This window comes from Hetaerina americana, unplaced genomic scaffold, assembly GCF_022747635.1.
Source record: "Hetaerina americana unplaced genomic scaffold, ioHetAmer1.1.p SCAF_2, whole genome shotgun sequence".
NCBI classification, from domain to species: Eukaryota; Metazoa; Arthropoda; class Insecta; order Odonata; family Calopterygidae; genus Hetaerina; species Hetaerina americana.
The window spans coordinates 48,882,136-48,900,513 of NW_027286763.1; the positions used below are offsets into that span (position 1 = coordinate 48,882,136).

The 18,378-nt window shown below is 36.4% G+C and overlaps 1 long non-coding RNA gene across 1 annotated transcript in view; it reads left to right on the plus strand.

Annotated features, from left to right (window-relative positions):
* LOC139688048 (uncharacterized) overlaps nt 1–18,117 on the plus strand; it is a 54,206-nt gene extending 36,089 nt beyond the window's left edge. The window contains exons 2-3 of the long non-coding RNA XR_011700723.1: nt 6,995–7,063; nt 18,018–18,117. This is a non-coding gene — a long non-coding RNA (uncharacterized lncRNA). The remainder of the gene's footprint in view (nt 1–6,994; nt 7,064–18,017) is intronic.
* Nucleotides 18,118–18,378: the final 261 nt, after the last annotated feature.

The following is an 18,378-nucleotide window of genomic DNA, read 5'->3' on the forward strand; positions in this document are numbered from 1 at the left end:
TTTATTAGTTTTGAAATACTTTGTCTTTTCAAAATTACTTTTCCGTGCAATCACAGGATTCAGTTGATTGCGCATTCCTGTACCTGAAATTTAAACCCGGTCCAAATTGTACGACGAACTTTCTAAAACTGTGCAGTTTAATCCGTCTTATTATTTGGACTCGGTGCAATGCGCCGAAGCAAGTTTTCAAACGTAATCCCGACATGCTTAAAAACTAGAAAGAACTTTCAAGGCACGGAATTCACACTCTTGGGAGTCGCGTGGAGTCATCGATAGCGGAACTAGCAAGGAGATAATCTTTGGAGTTCCGCTGGGTGAGAATATTTATATGGGGGTCGCCAGAGGCAGTTATTCATGGAAAATCCTTCCTTCCTCGCTGTGACCCGAAATACTTTTTGTTCTTAATGGTGAACACGTTTGCGGCAGTGCAAGCATACCTTTTCCACTGTCGGAAAGTTCGTATTTTTCTTTTTCTTGCGTAAAGTAGCTACTGCGGACGAGGGTGCTTGCATGAGTCATAATCTGGCCACGAATGGGCTTGAGGAAAAAATTCATTTTTGTTTAATTATTAAGTTTATTGCTCCACTTAATCCTTTCGTAATCTATACGACTGACTTATGTTTCCTGAAATATCCCGCACCACTCGCCAAAACATATTCCAGTATCAATATTCCAATTGGAAAGATAGTGCTTGTGCCATTAGGAATGTTATTATTGAGTCACGAAGTCATATGCTCGATTTATCCTCTCTCTCTCGATATATATATATATATATATATATATATATATATATATATATATATATATATGCTTCCACAGTCGATATCTCACAAAAGCCTTTCAAAGCAAAACCGACAGCAGCAGGACAGAAGACGCAGAAGAAGAAGACTATATTAGTTCGATTTGGAACTTATAATGTTAGGAATATGTTGAGTTGACCAGAAAATTAGAAAACATGAAGCGAGAGAAAGGAAGAGAAAATATAGATATTTTAGTTCTATTCAAAATGGATAATCTAGTGGAATGGATGGATAGCGAGGATTACTGGAGTGATAATTATAGAATAATACAAAGAGGGGCTTGTCGTAGAGTAGGATGTTGGCCTGTATTTTGTTAGGAAGAACAAAGTATTTATTTGGGTGTTGTGTCCATCCAAAACCTACCTTAACCGGTAGATCATCTAATAATAATTATACCAATATATATATATATGGTGGTCTCACTTGAAGAAGGCCCTGAGAGGGTCGAAAGCTCGAACAGTTTACCGTGTGAGTGTTCTTTTAAATGTTGCTATTCTTTTCTATTTGTGTTAAATTGTTTCAGCCTATTATTGTGCCGCTCGTGTGAGTTTATATATATATATATATATATATATATATATATATATATATATATATATATATATATATATATATAATTTCTTCTCATTTCCCTAAACGGAGAGCGTTTTCTTGATCACACGTACGTACGCAATATGGTTAACCTCAAGAACATGGAGTGTTTTCTGACCAATGAAAATAAGTCAATTTCGTTTCCCTGGAGGATCTCTCGGACCAAGTTCCCTGACACAAAAGATTGGGCCTCCAGGATTATTCTTTATTCCCTTTTTCTTATGACGATCCTGGTACACCAGGAGAGGTCGTTACTGGAGTTTGTCCTTAACCGAAGACGGAGTGCACTAGAACGACACCAGAACAATTCTGCCCACTTCTTTCAATCCCCAAGTACTTGCAGGCAGAGATGAAATAAATGATACTTTGGAGCGTGACGAGTTGAAACTACAGGAAAAATTACCCGGTGATCGTCCATCAAATCGTGCAAGAAAAGTGGAAGGGTTGAAAATCACGAATAAGAAGAGATATCAGCATCTCATGAACTACTATATTCTGACATTTGAGAGGTGTGCCCTGAAATCGAGAGGTGTAACTACCGTACCTTCGATCAGAGGTGAGATGCCATTTTTCATTCGTACAAAAAGAAAAATTTTCGGATAATCTGGATATTGTCTTACTAAGTAAGCTTAATTTGCCGGTGAAACTCTACAAATAATAAGCGGTTATATATAAAAAAATTAGGCAAAAAATGACCGTCTCGAATGGTAAATGTTTATAATATTGTAGCTTGCACTAGGTAATGAGCAAGGCCAACAGCTGCAGAAACGTCTTCAAAATTTTTTAATTTTTTCAAAGGCCTTCGTAGGTTACCCAATCAATTTAATCATCTAGTCTGATCATTACAATTAACTCAATCATTTACCTAACTTTTACCGAGTAAATATAACGAAAAAACGGTCGGACTATGAATAGAGAATTTGTGAAAAGCATGACACAATAATACTTAATGCAATGGAGTAATTTAAAAAATATAATATAGTGAATGCAATTTCTTAAAAGTACCCCTAAAAGAGCCAACAATTGGTTAATTTGTGACCAAGGTTCATTTACACGTATGCTTGTGGCATAATATTTGGCCGAAATCAGCTAATGAATTTGAGCTTAATATATTATAAAAACATGGTAATAAAAACATTTTTTGTCGTACACGGATTCATTTTTGTTAATAAAGTTTTTGCGACCGTCATTCCGTCATCGTGAATTTAAAATCACTATCCAATACTCATGAAGTTCAGTATTTACCCGATTTAATTTTAAAACAATATCACAAAATGAGCAAGAATCAACTCGTTTTAATTGCCAACAACATCAATGCATAACACTTAAACCTCAATCTCCAAGGGTGAGCCTATCTGATAATCGTGATAGTACTCAAAGTTTTAACTATTGTTTTGGTAACCTAGGGAAATTGGATGCATATATATATATATATATATATATATATATATATATATATATATATATATATATATATATGTATATATGTATGTATGTATGTATGTATGTATGTATGTATGTATGTATGTATGTATATATGTATATATATATATACATATGTGTGTATATATATGTATACATATACATATGTGTGTATATATATATTTATAAAAGATATAAACATGGCTATTTGATATGTGGGTCGCGGTAGTCCAGGGGGTAGAGCGTTGGATTAGTGACCGGGGGACCCGGGTTCGATTCCCGGGCAAGGCACTCTGGGCACCTGCAGCTCCACCCAGGCTATGGGATTGTTCTGGTACCAGATATTCCTGGGAAACCATAACCGGCATAAGGAACCGGCCCCCCTACCCTGATGTGTGAATTTCACACGCCGTCGGGCTTAGTACTGGGTGAGCATATGTATACATATACATATGTGTGTATATATATATTTATAAAAGATATAAACATGGCTATTTGATATGTGGGTCGCGGTAGTCCAGGGGGTAGAGCGTTGGATTAGTGACCGGGGGACCCGGGTTCGATTCCCGGGCAAGGCACTCTGGGCACCTGCAGCTCCACCCAGGCTATGGGATTGTTCTGGTACCAGATATTCCTGGGAAACCATAACCGGCATAAGGAACCGGCCCCCCTACCCTGATGTGTGAATTTCACACGCCGTCGGGCTTAGTACTGGGTGAGCATATGTATACATATACATATGTGTGTATATATATATTTATAAAAGATATAAACATGGCTATTTGATATGTGGGTCGCGGTAGTCCAGGGGGTAGAGCGTTGGATTAGTGACCGGGGGACCCGGGTTCGATTCCCGGGCAAGGCACTCTGGGCACCTGCAGCTCCACCCAGGCTATGGGATTGTTCTGGTACCAGATATTCCTGGGAAACCATAACCGGCATAAGGAACCGGCCCCCCTACCCTGATGTGTGAATTTCACACGCCGTCGGGCTTAGTACTGGGTGAGCTCTGCCATCACCTACCAAACCGACCTTCGAGTTGATTACTGTTATTAGGTTGTCTGATGTTTAAAGCAGGGTTTATAAAAGCACAGGCTGAATACCACAGCTACATTACTACTACTTTGTATTGTCTGACAGAACAATTGCACATTAGTTTTCTTCCCTTCCGCATTGTTTCTACCTCCCCTCATTCCGTCCAAGGTGCCTATCATTTTCCTTTCCCAACATCGCCTGTCTAAAGTTGTCCCCTGTTTCACAGTCTTCATAATTCCATCCCTTGTTTAAATTCTCTGCATCCACCTTCTCTGCTTCCTTTGTATTCCTGTCTCCAACCGTTTCCAGTACTAATTGTTTTATTTTCCTTTTCATCCGTTTTACCCTTTCCATCCTTCTCTACACCCACATCTCAGAAGTCTCCACTCTACGCATACCGTCTTGCTTCAACGAGACATGTTTTATGTTTCGTCTCCAAATAAATTAAAAGGAAAGTTTAAATTAGACTTTCGTTTTTCACGCAATGCCCTTGATGTTAATTCCCTCCACCTTTTGAAAGCTTCATTTCCTTATAAAATTCTTCTTCTAATGTCCCAAATACTTCAAGGGCCTCAAAACACTGTCAAGATAGATAAACTGTTCCGCCTTCCCTAGTTTTGGCCGTAGTCTTCCTCTTTCTAGGAAACCTCATGACCTTTGTTTTGTTTAAATTGACTCTAATTATATTCCGATCACACTGATTTTCATCATTTTTCAAGCATTATTTCAATCTCTTGGGTGACTGGCAAACTAAAGCTTGAGCATCTAAAAACCTGATTTTATTAATTCTCCGACGAATTTCATTCTTATTTCGAATATTTCCGTTTTATCTTATTTCCTCTACGTATATTTTGAAAAATAAATATTTATGGGTTGATAAATAAATAGGCTTGTAACTTTATGCAATTCATTCATATAGCCGTATGTACATTATAAATGTTCTTTATGTAAAATGAATCGATTGAGTTATTAAAAGTTAATCAGTTAATAATGAAAAACTTCGTGATGCTACAGAATTTTATTGCCATAGCATAGCCATCTTTAGGCTGAATTACCTAGGAATAACCAAGTTACAGGCTGTTTAGTTTTTCATTATAAAATCAATCAATTCCATAAAGTTACCCATCAAACAACCTTTGCCAAATTATTTCTTCAAAGTATCATTTCAAACGTTCATCTCAGAAAGAATGAGTGGCATTATTTCCAATTGACCAGAATCAATAAGAGGTTTTCCAAGAATTATTGCATGGGAAATAATGAATTAAAATATTCTCAAAGGCTTTCTTGAAGTTATTCCATGAATGGAAAACAAGGAGACGTTTGTTTTGATTAGATGCTGTCTGATTTTACCAGTTTTGTGTAAATGCTTCCTGTTCCCAGCTTTCCATTCCGAAGTAGTTGTGAACTTATTCTCAGAAACGCATATTCATTTATCATCTTTGCGAATTGAGTTTTTTATGGAAAATTCTTTAAAAATATTTTTTTTTCCTCAGCTACCTGGATTTTGTTTTGAGTTTTCCATGTTCTTGTTTAAGGTAATGCGTTCCAGATTAACCCACACATTCCCATTGATGAGGTCGGTTGGCATAAATCTACGCACTCGCAGTCTTCCTACTCGCCCTACGTAAGAAGCAGATAATAGTGTGGATGAAGTATTATTATCTCAAAATTTTAATATTTCATCTAGGTTTACTGACTTAATAATATCCCATACGGTACGGGCATACCTACATTATAAACCTCAAGATTCAAGAAATCCTCCGTTACACTGAAGCGATGATAGCCACGGGGCATTATTCTCCCATAAAAACGAATAAAATAAGTTTCTCGATATTTTACTTTCGAAATGTACACCTTGCAAACTTTTCGTGAAAGGAAGAAAGTTTTAGGTATGAGCACACTCACTTAAAGTTCATACGTAATGTCCAGAGTTTACTATTTCAGTCACGGCCTTGAGCTATTAGAAATGTCTTGCAAAATGCTTGTAGCCGATCCTGTAAAGAACAACTTTCCCATTTAAATAAATTATAATTAAACACGATTGGGACTCTTTAGTCAAAAATACCAAATCGCTCCTATGCTTCATTTTGCAATATCTTATTAACTGATTTCGCATGCATATGTTCTTTTCCATCATTCCACAAATTTAAACGGATATCTATAAAGCACTCAGTCATTAATGTTTTACGTAATTACCCTCATGTGGGGTTTGTAAGGTGGATTCATTCTCTTGGTGGTAGATCAATGATGGTGGTGGTTGTTGCTAATTGAAGTCCAATATTATGGATCATTTTGCCTGGATGTTCACCAGCCTAATCTGAAAATTTTACTCCGGTAAATCAGTTACATTAATTTGCTTGTATGTACGTATATTTCAGCCAGAGTAATTTCATCTGTGATTACGAAATTAGTTCAAAAGTATTTGCTTTAATTAACCTTTAACTCAAACTAAAAAAGAAAATTTTCCCTGAAGTGAAAAAAACAAAGCAATACATATTTCCATCAATTTTTTTTTATTAGGTAAGACTAGTCACAATGCGTCCATGTCATCCTTGATCGCAAATTGGACTTTTTGCCTGAGATTGACGCCGATGTATTGAAAATAGTCGTACCTAATGAAAATATATGGTGGAAAGATACATTGTTTTGTTTTTCTACTCCATTTATAACAGATTTCCACAAATTTAAGCCTGAATACATCGAATAAATTGAAATTTTCAGCATGATTCTTCCCATAGATTCACAATTATGGACCAGTTGTTAGAAAGATGAAATATATATTAGCCTAGTTAGTTGTAAGTACATCAACGTAGGAACGATTTAGACATAATTATTTCACGGTAAACATATAATTAAATGTTTTACAAGTGATTTACAGATCAAGGTAAAATGTCATATGCTCAAATACTTATGAATCAATTAATGCATATGAAATGTTATCAAAATCATGTAATTTTGTCTATAAGAATGCTTTGCTATCAAAAATTATTTCAAGCAAGATTTATTCAGATGTCTTTAGTGAAAGCTAAACAGTATAATACAATAATTAACTACGCCGTAAAAGTGATATTAACGTAATGTTTCCCCTAATACAACAAGAAATAGACTTATTCTATGTTTTCGTATTTTCCCTCGTTCTAGTAAAGCTGTACTCTCGGGGGACTGATATGTATGCTGTGTACCATTGTTCTAGTACTTCCTTGACAATAAAGCAGGTGAGGATCGATCCTTGGTAGTGAAATTAGTTCTTGGGTGAATTACGGCCATTAGGTCGACTCGGAAATTACTAGTGCAGTGCAGCACTTGTCTAGTGGTACATTAAACCTTGCATTTCGTGTCGCATTCAAATTAGATTAGGATTATCCCTACGCACGCCCTCCTATCACTACTGACTGCCCTCTCCATTAATTACCAACTGCCCTTTTCCCCTTACCATCATTTCACATGTCTAAGTCATCAAATGTGATTTCGTTCGGTTCTTAAAGCTGAGCAAAGCCACCTATTTGTCGAGAGAGTTATTAGCTAATTAGAAACTTTGGATAAACTCATTTTAAGCCGGGTTTAAATAACCCCTCAGTGGAGAGAGTGCTTTGGCGAGATTTTCTTTGGTTGTATTAGCTTTAGGTTAAGCTTTATAGAGAACCAGATGAAAACTTTAAACTTTATTGGAGTAAATTAATAATCCAGAACATCATCATTTGAGCTTGGAATTTTCTAATTACATTTTATGGCAAGATAAGTGGCACTTGGTGTGTATAATTGAATATTCTCTCGCTTAATCATACTCAAAATAAGTAAAAGACTCACTATTTATGTCAAAGTCAGATACACGTGACCAGCAAGACCTTAAAATATAGATTAGTAAGAAAATGCGTGTAGTTTCTGCTGTGCCATCACCTTCAATTTTCAGGATGCATGAAAAGTCAATAGAATTTTATGGTGATTATTAAAGAGAAAAAAATTAAAGTATATTGAAACATATTCCCCTGAAAGAACGCCATTAAAATATATGACCACGAACCATGGTAGTTGGTGTATAGTATTTCCCCATTCTAATTACCCATTCTAGCATTAGTCATTAAAGAATACCTTCCAAATATTATTTTCCCATGTTGATTTCGTGCTCACGTTCTACTTCCATTCACGGGTGCTCTCCAAGTGGACCTAGTGTAGTGACGAAGTATCGAAGGCGATGAAGCGGATATAGATGATTGCCTTTAATTGATCGATAGTGAGGCTGCTTATTAGGTATCCTTATACAAATATGGCCGACCTAAACCAAATATGCGATTTAAAAGACAAATATCTACCTGTGTGCAACTCAAAACTTTTAATATAAGGAAAATATCCGGCCTAAAAATAAACATTAATATTTTAAAGCCATAATTTAAAACACTTTGAAAATTTATGCATAAGGATAAGCAACCATACATGTACTATGTGAGGACCATAGAACAGTATTTGATTTCTTACGCAGCAAAATTGGTGCTGAGGATAATCAACAAGAGGAAGGAGAGATGGAAAGTGATATTTTAGTGAATGGTTAGTTTATGATATATATATAATGTATATATGTATATATATATATATATATATATATATATATATATATATATATATGCATATATATATATATTTTTTTTTTCATTCAAACACGAAAACCCGCCAAACGGCGAACACGAAGAGCCTCAATTAAAAAATCACCTATACAAATAAAAAAGGTTATGAACATTTTGAAAAACCTACTGTTTCAGGCATTTCAAGATTTTCGGGAGGAAATGAATTAAGAGAAAAACTCTTGAAGAGGTGGAATAGGGTGTGAAAATTTTGAGAGACCTATTTGAAGACTACAACGTTTTAATGTCGGTCTCGTTTAGAAAAATGAACATTTAAACAAATAAGATGACCGTTCGACAACAATTAATTAATTGTGAATGAAAACTCCTACAAATGGTGCTTTTGCCATGAAAATATTGTAATAATACCTTATATTCAATTTTCGAAATTAATTATTAAACTAAGGAATGGAGATTACAAAAACCGTGGATGTCGAAGCTGGTGAATTTATGCCTTTTGGCACGCCCTTGGCAATCACGTTCATTTCGGACGACAGAGGGAGGAAGGGGTGTGCGATGATAGGAGGGCACGAAGTGGAAAGTGGCGGCGAGGTGGGAAGCCTTGCAATGGAAGAGTGGAACTGCTTCGTCAGTCGTTCCGCAACCGCGCGCGCGGAGGAACGCGTATCCCGTCCCATTCCTTTTCGCTTCGTTCCCACGCGAGAGGAAGTGTGCCACGCACACACACTCTTAAGGGCAGGAAGGAATATTGGATTGGACCGGCGCTTATGTAAACGTGGTCTATGACGCACTCGGGAGAGCAAAAATATTTACGTAAGGGACGGAGCGTGGAAGAGGTAAGAAATGCGTGGGCTTGGGGGACAGTACTGGCGGAACTCGGGAAGAACTCTAGGATTAATCACCTCCTGTGCCTTTTCTTAGGAGAGATTATACCACGGTTGGCCTGTTTATGTGATGAGCAAAGCGCCTGCCGCTTGTAACCTAACCGTCAAGTGTGTTGTTCATCGCATTGTAACCGTATTAATGCGGTTATATCATAAATATTTGGGCTCGGAGCAGTTACAGAGAATGTAATATGTCCAATGTGGAAGTGGGCGTTGGATGAAAGCAGACAGATTTTTAATGAGTCGTCCCAACTGTGATTTTCGTTTACATCTACTCTGAATATAATATATGATCAAAATAAATATCTATAGGTGACTTTTAACAGCTATAAATAAATTAAAATTATTGATTTAGTTCTTTTGTCGATAACTAAATACGAAGTTATAAGTAATCCTTGGGTCGAAAATTTTGTATCATCCAAGTGTCTTGTAAACTTCAAATGATATTATCTCAAAAATCATTTATTTTAACCCGCATACTTGTGCAAATTTAGCCTACAGTTTGAGTTTGATACGATTTTTAAAATGATACTAACGAAAGCCCTACTGAGGAAAAGAACCATCTTTTGAATCATATGAAGTATGAGTAACTCGGTTGCTATGAGTGCATTCATTATCTGATGAGCAATTAAGTTGCTAATGGCGTGCAAGTGTTCAAATAATATGTTTCGAAACGAGGAAAATATGATGTTCTAACTGCTGCAGATCCATCAAATTTATTTGTTTCCTATCGATGTCCGAATAAAAAAACCGTTTAATTATTTTAAAGTACTTTTCTTAGCATTTTTTAATACAGTGCTTCTACATTTATAGATATTTGGAATCAACTCAATGGCTTTCAAAATTTTGAATTCTGTTATATTCAAGGATTGCTGTATAATATCTGGCCATATCTAATTACATTTTACCACGAAAGTCATAAGTTTTTTTAGCTCGAGGGGACTTTCTGCATACCATCAATATATTTCCCGGAATTTTATTATCCTAAGTGCACATGACCTAGAAAAAATAGCGCAACATATGAATTTCGTCCGCATGCAAAATATTTATTACACTACGTATCATGATAAATTCTGACTGGTAATATAGAGATAGCCGATCACCTTGAAAAAATTATGATTTCATGCTTTTCAAATTCAAATAATGTGCAAATATATTTATACTTTTTGTCCATTCAGGTTGCGTTCCAAAAGTAACGTAATTATTTTTTTTATGAATTGAAAATATATCCACAAACACTTAAAATTCTTCAAAATACTGTCCTTAGGTATATCTACACATATTTTTCCAGTGACTCTGCCATGAATGAACGGTACGCGGTCTAGAAGGCGTCTTCGGGGACCTCTCGCGGTCTTCATCATGGCTGATTGGATCTCTTCTATGGAGAAAAAACGGGCTTCTTTCAGGGCTGACTAAATGGGGCGATGTTAGGACTTAATAGGTGGTGGGGCAGCGTTGGCACCTGGTGTTTGGCTTGGTGCTCGCAGACTCGTAGCGCGTTGTGGTAAGGCGCGTTGTCGTGATGGAGTTTCCAGGTAGCAGAGATGTTTTTTCTCGTCCTGATGACCATTTTACGGAGTCTTTCCAGCACATCCTCGTAGTAGGCATGGTTAACTATCTTACCTTGAGAAAAAAAATCCTAATGGACTACCCCTTTACTCTCGACAATGAGAGATTGAGAAAGACAATGAAAATTGTTTTCACTTTTTATTTGCTCTTGCCTTTTTGGGCTTGGGGGACTGGTCGTTGTGCCACTCAGAGCTTTGGTGTTTTGTTTCTTGGACGTATTAAAAAACCCAGGTTTCATCACCAGTGATGACTTTGTCCAAATAATCAGGTTCATTTTCAATAAGTTCCTAACGTTCACTTGAAATTTTCGTTCGTTTGGTCTTTTGGTCGTCTGACAACACCCTGGACACGAGCTTGGCGCACACTTTCCTCGTCGCTAAATCTTCAGTAACAACACGAAACACAATAGTAGACGACAACTTCAGTTCATTGGCAACCAATTTGATACTCAATTAATGGTCATAGTCCAACAATTGTCGAACACGAGCCACATTGTTTTCGGTTTTACTGGTTGACGGCCGCCAAGAGCGTTGTTCGTTGTGAACCTCTTCCCGCCCCTTCTTAAAGACCTTTAACCACCTCGAAACTTGTGATCAGGGCAGAGCAGAGTCCCCATAAGCCTCACGAATCATTTTGTTATTCTCATCAACAGCTATTTTCCGGTTTAGCATAAATCATAGTAATCGCGTACCGTTGCTCGATTGTTGATTCCATTTTGTTCGCGACACGGTCGGCGCGCAGAGGTTTATAAAAGCTGACGTCTTGCTGCTTTGACAGCTTGGAGAGCACTAAGACTGGTTTTGTGGCAAAGCTTATTGTCCTCCCCACCTACTTAAGGTAGTTTGATCCCACAATAACCAATAGGGGCGGCGCAGGAAATTTAATTGCATTCCTGTCGGAACGCCCTGTATATTGTACAGATATTTTGACAATTGGCTTAAAAAAGTAGCCATTGTAGAGAAAAGCCGAGGCTGATCCTATCTCATTAATGCAACTATGCCAAACATATATTTAACGTTATATAAGAAGGCTCTCAGTGAGTAGTTAAATTTTCTTGTTTGTTTATACACTGATGTGTTATACAAGTTCTACATAAGTTCATTGAAAGTGAAGAGAAATTTGTAATTACAAGAGAAAGAAAATAATGAAGTCCTCAAAAATGTGTTTTCTAAATTAACATTCTAGCGTTTCATATAATTTAAATTTTAGTAATTAATTACTATTTTGTTGACTCTTCTCCACGCTTGGAAATATTATTTGAAAGATGCTTTGCGTCTTGAATTGTCTATGAAATTGATATTTTTAGTGATATTTTACCCGTAAAAGAGGAGTATCATAAATTTCATTCATTAATAGAATTTTCGAATAAATACCCATTTTCGAATAAAAATTGCCTAATTTTAGAGCTGGTATTTCCTTCTATATAATGCATAGTGAAGTGGTGTTTAGAAATTCGTGAATTTCCTTGTTGATCTGGTGATGGAATATATACTGAGGCAAGCGATTCTGGGTTCAATCCTCGCCCGGTTGCGTCTTCAGCGATCCAATGTACCGGTCCCAATCCTTTAGTATATTGCATATTCCTTCACTTTCTCCTTTTTATAACGATCATCGTTATGATTGGTCATCAATATGATCATTGATTTAGCGCATTTCTCCAAATCTTGTGCTGAAACACCCTATCGGGTGTGCGAATTTCTTTTCTTTTGCATTGATATTTTTATTTTGATTTGATTGTTGGTTCGTGTATCTCCAACGGATATTAATCCCTAGTTTTTTGGTAGGAAATTTTCCCTTCAGAACTGTATTATTCCATCTTATCCCGAAATCATTCCGAAGAGGTTATATTTTAATCCCTCCCGGAGGGATTTTTCATCAAAACTTTTACCCTTTTCCTCTCCAGATTACCTTTCGCTAATTATATATTTTATTTCCAGTTCCCATGTAAATTAACGGCGTTGTAAATATCATCCGCTACCGAATAAATGTTCCCCTAGAATTTATAAACCAGTCGGGGGAAATAATTTATTAGTCAACACAATATCGCATTTCATAGCACATATTCAAAATAGTAGCTCACAAAGTTGCTGACGTGAAATTATCTTCTCACTCAACAAATGTGAATTGATAAATATGCATTAATGATACTTGAGTGGAAATCTGTATCATAAGCGATAATGTTGCACTAATCGAATGTATATAGAGGTGGACTCTTTTGGAGCTATTGGTGAAAACATCACCTCCAAGCCCATTTATTTTAATCAGTTCCCTCCTTCTTCCACATGGCGAGCTCAAAGCAATTTTGGGAACTCTTTCGTCGAAAGCCGGCGCTGTTCCCGCCAATTCGATTCAATTATATAGTCATTACCCGGAGGATAATTTTCTAATTATGCTTAATGAAAGTTCCTGGAAATGTCGGTGAACTATTTTCAGTCGGTTATACACAATCATACTAAAAGCAAGAGCATTTCCATTAAAATGTATGATGCACTTTGCCCGAAATCCCATTACAACGACGCGTTTGGCATTTTATGAGAGTATATTGTCATTTAAGTAAGCTCGCACTTGAATCATTTTTCAGGAGTTCACATTATAAGGCTACATTTAACGCCGTGCGTCATATATTATTTACGTTTCAATATAATTCGTATGTGCCGATAGACCATTAGCGTTTCATTAGCACATTATCAGAATATTTTGAATCTAACCATGATTATAAGTAATAAACATTAATGCATTGGTTACCAAAAATGATGTAATAATACCCTTTGAAATTGCATAAAAAATGTAGTTTGTAAACAAGTGTCGGCAAAAAATAGAGCAGATTTCAACGTTTCTTAAGCGATATAGACAGAACTAATGTGAATATTGAGAGTTGTTCTTAATAATTGAGTTACGAATGAAAAATTACCATTTGAATCATCTATGAAATTAGGCGAAATTAAAATTCCTTGTCGATACTTATGCTTCATATTTAAGGGGTTTGATTCGAGTACTGCTATAGTATCAGTAATTGAATTTTTAATGCTCCACATATAGTTTATCATTTCGCACTGTGAATAAATTATTATTATTTTCATGAAGTTGTCAAATTTTTCTCATGAAACCCTTAAACTAATGACGCCTAATTCATCCATTCTGTGCGCAAACTTTCAGCTGTCTTAGTCCTTTCATTTTTCTCCGCATCTATTCCCGTACTTTCTCAACATGACATGACCCAACATTGCCCAACTTTGATTTCGTAGAGGAGAGTAGAACCAGAACACTTCTGGTTGGCCTGGGAGCACATTATTCATCGTCATAACCTCAAGGGTAGACGCAGTATAAACCAAGCTGACATATACTGCCGTTGAAACTTTTTTTGCAATATGTGCCGACAGTCTGCTTAAACCAGTGGTTCCCAAAGTGGGTGCTCTCCCGTGGGGCGGTGCTCTAGTCTATGGGGGCGAAAAGAGGCAAGGGGGCGGCAGGGGAGCACCGGAGGGTTCTGACAATGTGACATTTGCGAAGTCTCGGTAACCTACCTTTTGCCTCCGTTTTTATGCTTCGTTTTTAAAGTTTACATTGTTTCCCGTACCTGGAAGTAATTTACTCCATGTTTTACTTACGTTTAAAAGTAGGAACGGTTGAAAAATATTTCTAAGCCTTTCTCGCACCAAGGAATTTTTAAAAAATCTCATTTGGTATATCGTTGGCACAACTTCACGACACTGAGTATTTCGGCAGTAAGTTTTAGTGTGAATAAAGGGGATGTGAATCTGCAGAGAAATCAGGTCATATGATAATTACATTTAGTGTTTTTACATCAAATATTTACCTAGATAATCATTTTCCAAACAATTCGGTTCCAACGATATTACCAAGGCTGTATTCGTAAGTTATTTTTTGTTAATCGTAAGGTATTATTTTTTTATAGTACTATTGTATATTTTTTTGTATAATTTATGTTGGCGAAGTACATTACGAAAATAAACGGCCAGTATATTTATAATGTTTTCATGAAATGGTAATACATAGATCAAAAAGAGGACCTTTTCTATTATACTTCGTATATATGTATACTATTAAACTTTCCCTTTGCGAGCTAGATATCAATTAAATATATTCCCGATTCACTGAACTAAGTCATGGTTTTGCTGCCATCAAAAAATCGGTAATATTCACAATTATTGTTTTGAATGAAAAGGAAACTGAGGAAATATATCGCCTTCACGAGTAACATGAGTAGTAAACGTACTTCTTCACAAAGTTCCAGAACATAATATATTAATAATCTATCATCAAATAAAAAGGTGGCGCGGCTATGGAATAAACTTTAGTTTAACCGACGCATACGTAAGTATTCAAACATTGAATTAAAGCCTATTTCGTCGTAACAATCCCTTGAGCTGCCTTTATTCTGTTCAATTTAGGGTATTGCATGGACTTATATGATCATAACGACAGAATAATAGCCAAAGACACATTGTTTCACCCTCAACTGACTAAACCAGTATTATAAGTCTAATTCGAAAAGAGCCTACTTTGCAGCCTGGTGTGTTTGGTTTCTCTATGAAAGACGGCAAAGGTGCATATGCAGACCTCCCTACGCACAATTTTCGAATTTCTGCTCGCGTGATAAATATATTGCATTTGTATATAAAATGTACAATATTTTTATGAAATAAATAAATTCTATTGATATTTTCAGTTACATAAAACTTCTACCGTTGAATAACAAAATAACGTTTAAATAAATCCTGTTTTATACCAGGTATGCATAACAAACACACATATTCAGCCTTGCTTATATACAAATTGTAATCAAAAAAAGACAGAACTGATTTTATAACTTGTTTATTTCGACGGATACAGCTTAATCAAACTTATCGTCCTCAAAGTACATGCCTTGGCTGACGACCTTGGCCGACACACCTTGGTCAAAGTTTCTTCCAGCTCTCGAACCCTACCTGGTAAGCCGCCTAAGGGATCCTCTTCAGGTCAGCCGTACAATCAGTTTTAATGCCCGCAATATAGTCTAATCGGCGCCCTTTTATGGCTGATTTTAACATGGGAAACAAAAAAAGTCTGATAAAGCCACGTTTGGAGAGTAGGGTGGCTGCGGGATCACGGAAGTTCCGGTTCTGGCGATAAACTCTGTCACGATCAAGTGAGCCGGCGCTGTTCGTGACAGAACGCTGGATTTTGATGCGATGCACGTCATGCCAAAAATGTCTGTAAAAATGGCTAACAGGATCCAAAACTTATGTTCACTTCATCGGCTATCCCCCTAACAGTTTAACGGCGATTTTCCCGCAACCAATCGTTCAACAATTTAACATGGTTGGTGTCTGTCAAAGTGGAAGGCCGCCCCGTTCGCGAATCTTCATCTGTCGAGATTCTGCCCGATTTAAAAAGACTGCACCAATCAAAACACTGACTTTGACTGATAGCTTCAGTAACAAGGGCTTGCTGAATCATTCCTGAATGTCTCCGTAGCACTTTTGCCAAGTTTGAAAAAAAAATCTGAGGTGGCTGTGTTTATTTCCAAGTTGATTTTATTTAAGCGCAATATAGGTCGCCACGAGCTTCCTTCCTTGCTTAAGCTAGAAAAGCAAGTTGATAAGGTCGATGGTGATTTGAGATTCTTTTTTGACCATTAAGCCGCCTTTCAGTAAAATATGACGCAGTGATTAGAGGATCTTTTTTGTTGGATTGGGTGATGAATCCGTTTGTAGGTATTATGGAAGTTGGAATTTGAGGAAGAATTAATTGGACTGCACAATGACGTAGAATTGAAATCAAAGTATAAGATAAATTATCAGTAGTTTTGGTTATAAAAGGAGGTTTCCGATTTTTATCCTGCGCTATGGATTGTGTTTCCGACTTCAAATATGTTGGAACGTGATTTTAGTGCAGTCATTCAGCTTATTTCCAAGTAGAGAAACATACTTCAAGTTTGTGAAGGCGGTGAATTACGACTCTTGTTAAGTTACATGTAACCGGACGTTTGAAAACTGCCATCATGTCATCAAGCCCATCTATCTAGTTATAATTTTATTTTATGGAAATATGTTATTGAATTAGGCAGCAGAACCTCCTTAAATGACTTCTTGACCATGAAAAACTATAAGTAATAATCGGTTCATTGTTTAACTATTATTAAAATAAACATGATCGGTTTTATTATTTTCATAAATTGAAAATTTACATGCTATATCATTGTTTAATTTGAGTAAAAAATGGCATGTAAACTTCTAAAAACGGCTTTCTTAAAATTATTTGTTTTGATAATTAATTTTTATGCAAAAACTATATTCTCACCGAAGTTCCTTTTATTGTGTATTAAGTCTATTGCATAAATGTTATATAAAAACTATATATCTATTTTATTGTAGATAAAAATTTGATCAGTCATTATTTTTTATTTAATTATTTCACTGTTCCTCATTTGGTTATTTTGTTTTATGATTTTGCTTATTATTTTAAACTATCGATCGCTAAATATATCGATAAAGTGGGGCGTTGAGTATAGGTTAATTGATTTTGAAATTTGGGAAACACTGGCCTAAACATTCAAAGAAACTGCTGGCAGTACCGTAGCTTTAGAAGAATCACTTGAGGTTGGGTCCATATAGCGTAAGAATTTCACTGCCATAATAATCGTTCGCTTCGTTAAGAAGTTCATTCGTTTTGAGCCAGCGTTATTCCCGCCAATTTGAATCAATTACACAGTCATTATCCGGAGGATAATTCTCTAATTATGCGTAATTAATGTTTCTGGAAATGTCGGTGAAAATTTTTCATTCGGCTATTCACAGTCATACTAATAGCTAAACGCATTATCATTAAAACTTATGATGATCTTTGTCCAAATATCCATTTTATCGATATTGCAGGCGATTCGTGACGTTAATCAAGTCAAGGGATACATGTTGGAATACCGGTCTAAGCGAATGATTTCTACCTTTGAAAATGGGTATTTTGATTTAAAAAGAATTAGCATGCAATAAATTAGAGATCCATTTATTGCATTACCATTAAATGATAATTCATTTAAATTATTAACCACATTAAATCGCCTTTACCCGAAGTGGTCATGACTAACTTGATTTTCTCTGTTTCCATAGTAATCGCTTTCTTTCCTTTCTTACGAACAGGTCCGTGAATGCGGGGAGCTTCTCTAAAATCCCCATCGCCACGAGCTTATACCAGTCAAGTGTCGGATAAGACCAAACGGTTCAATTCCTTAGGCAGGGGTCAAACTCCTTCGGGTGTGGGCGGGGGGAGTTAATGGGGAGAGGAAGAAGGTGAAGGGGAAAGCGTAGGGTGTGAAGGGCTCAACGGCTCATAGGGGAAGAGGGAGAGGAAAAGGAGAGTAAAGGCTAAAAAGGGTTGGACGGGGTTAAATCGAGGGGAGAAAGAAGAAGAAAACAAGGGGAACGATTCGCAGCTCATGTGGAATAGGCAACGAGAGCCAATGACTCAAAAAGGGTTCGTGAAAATTTCAGTGGGGAAGTG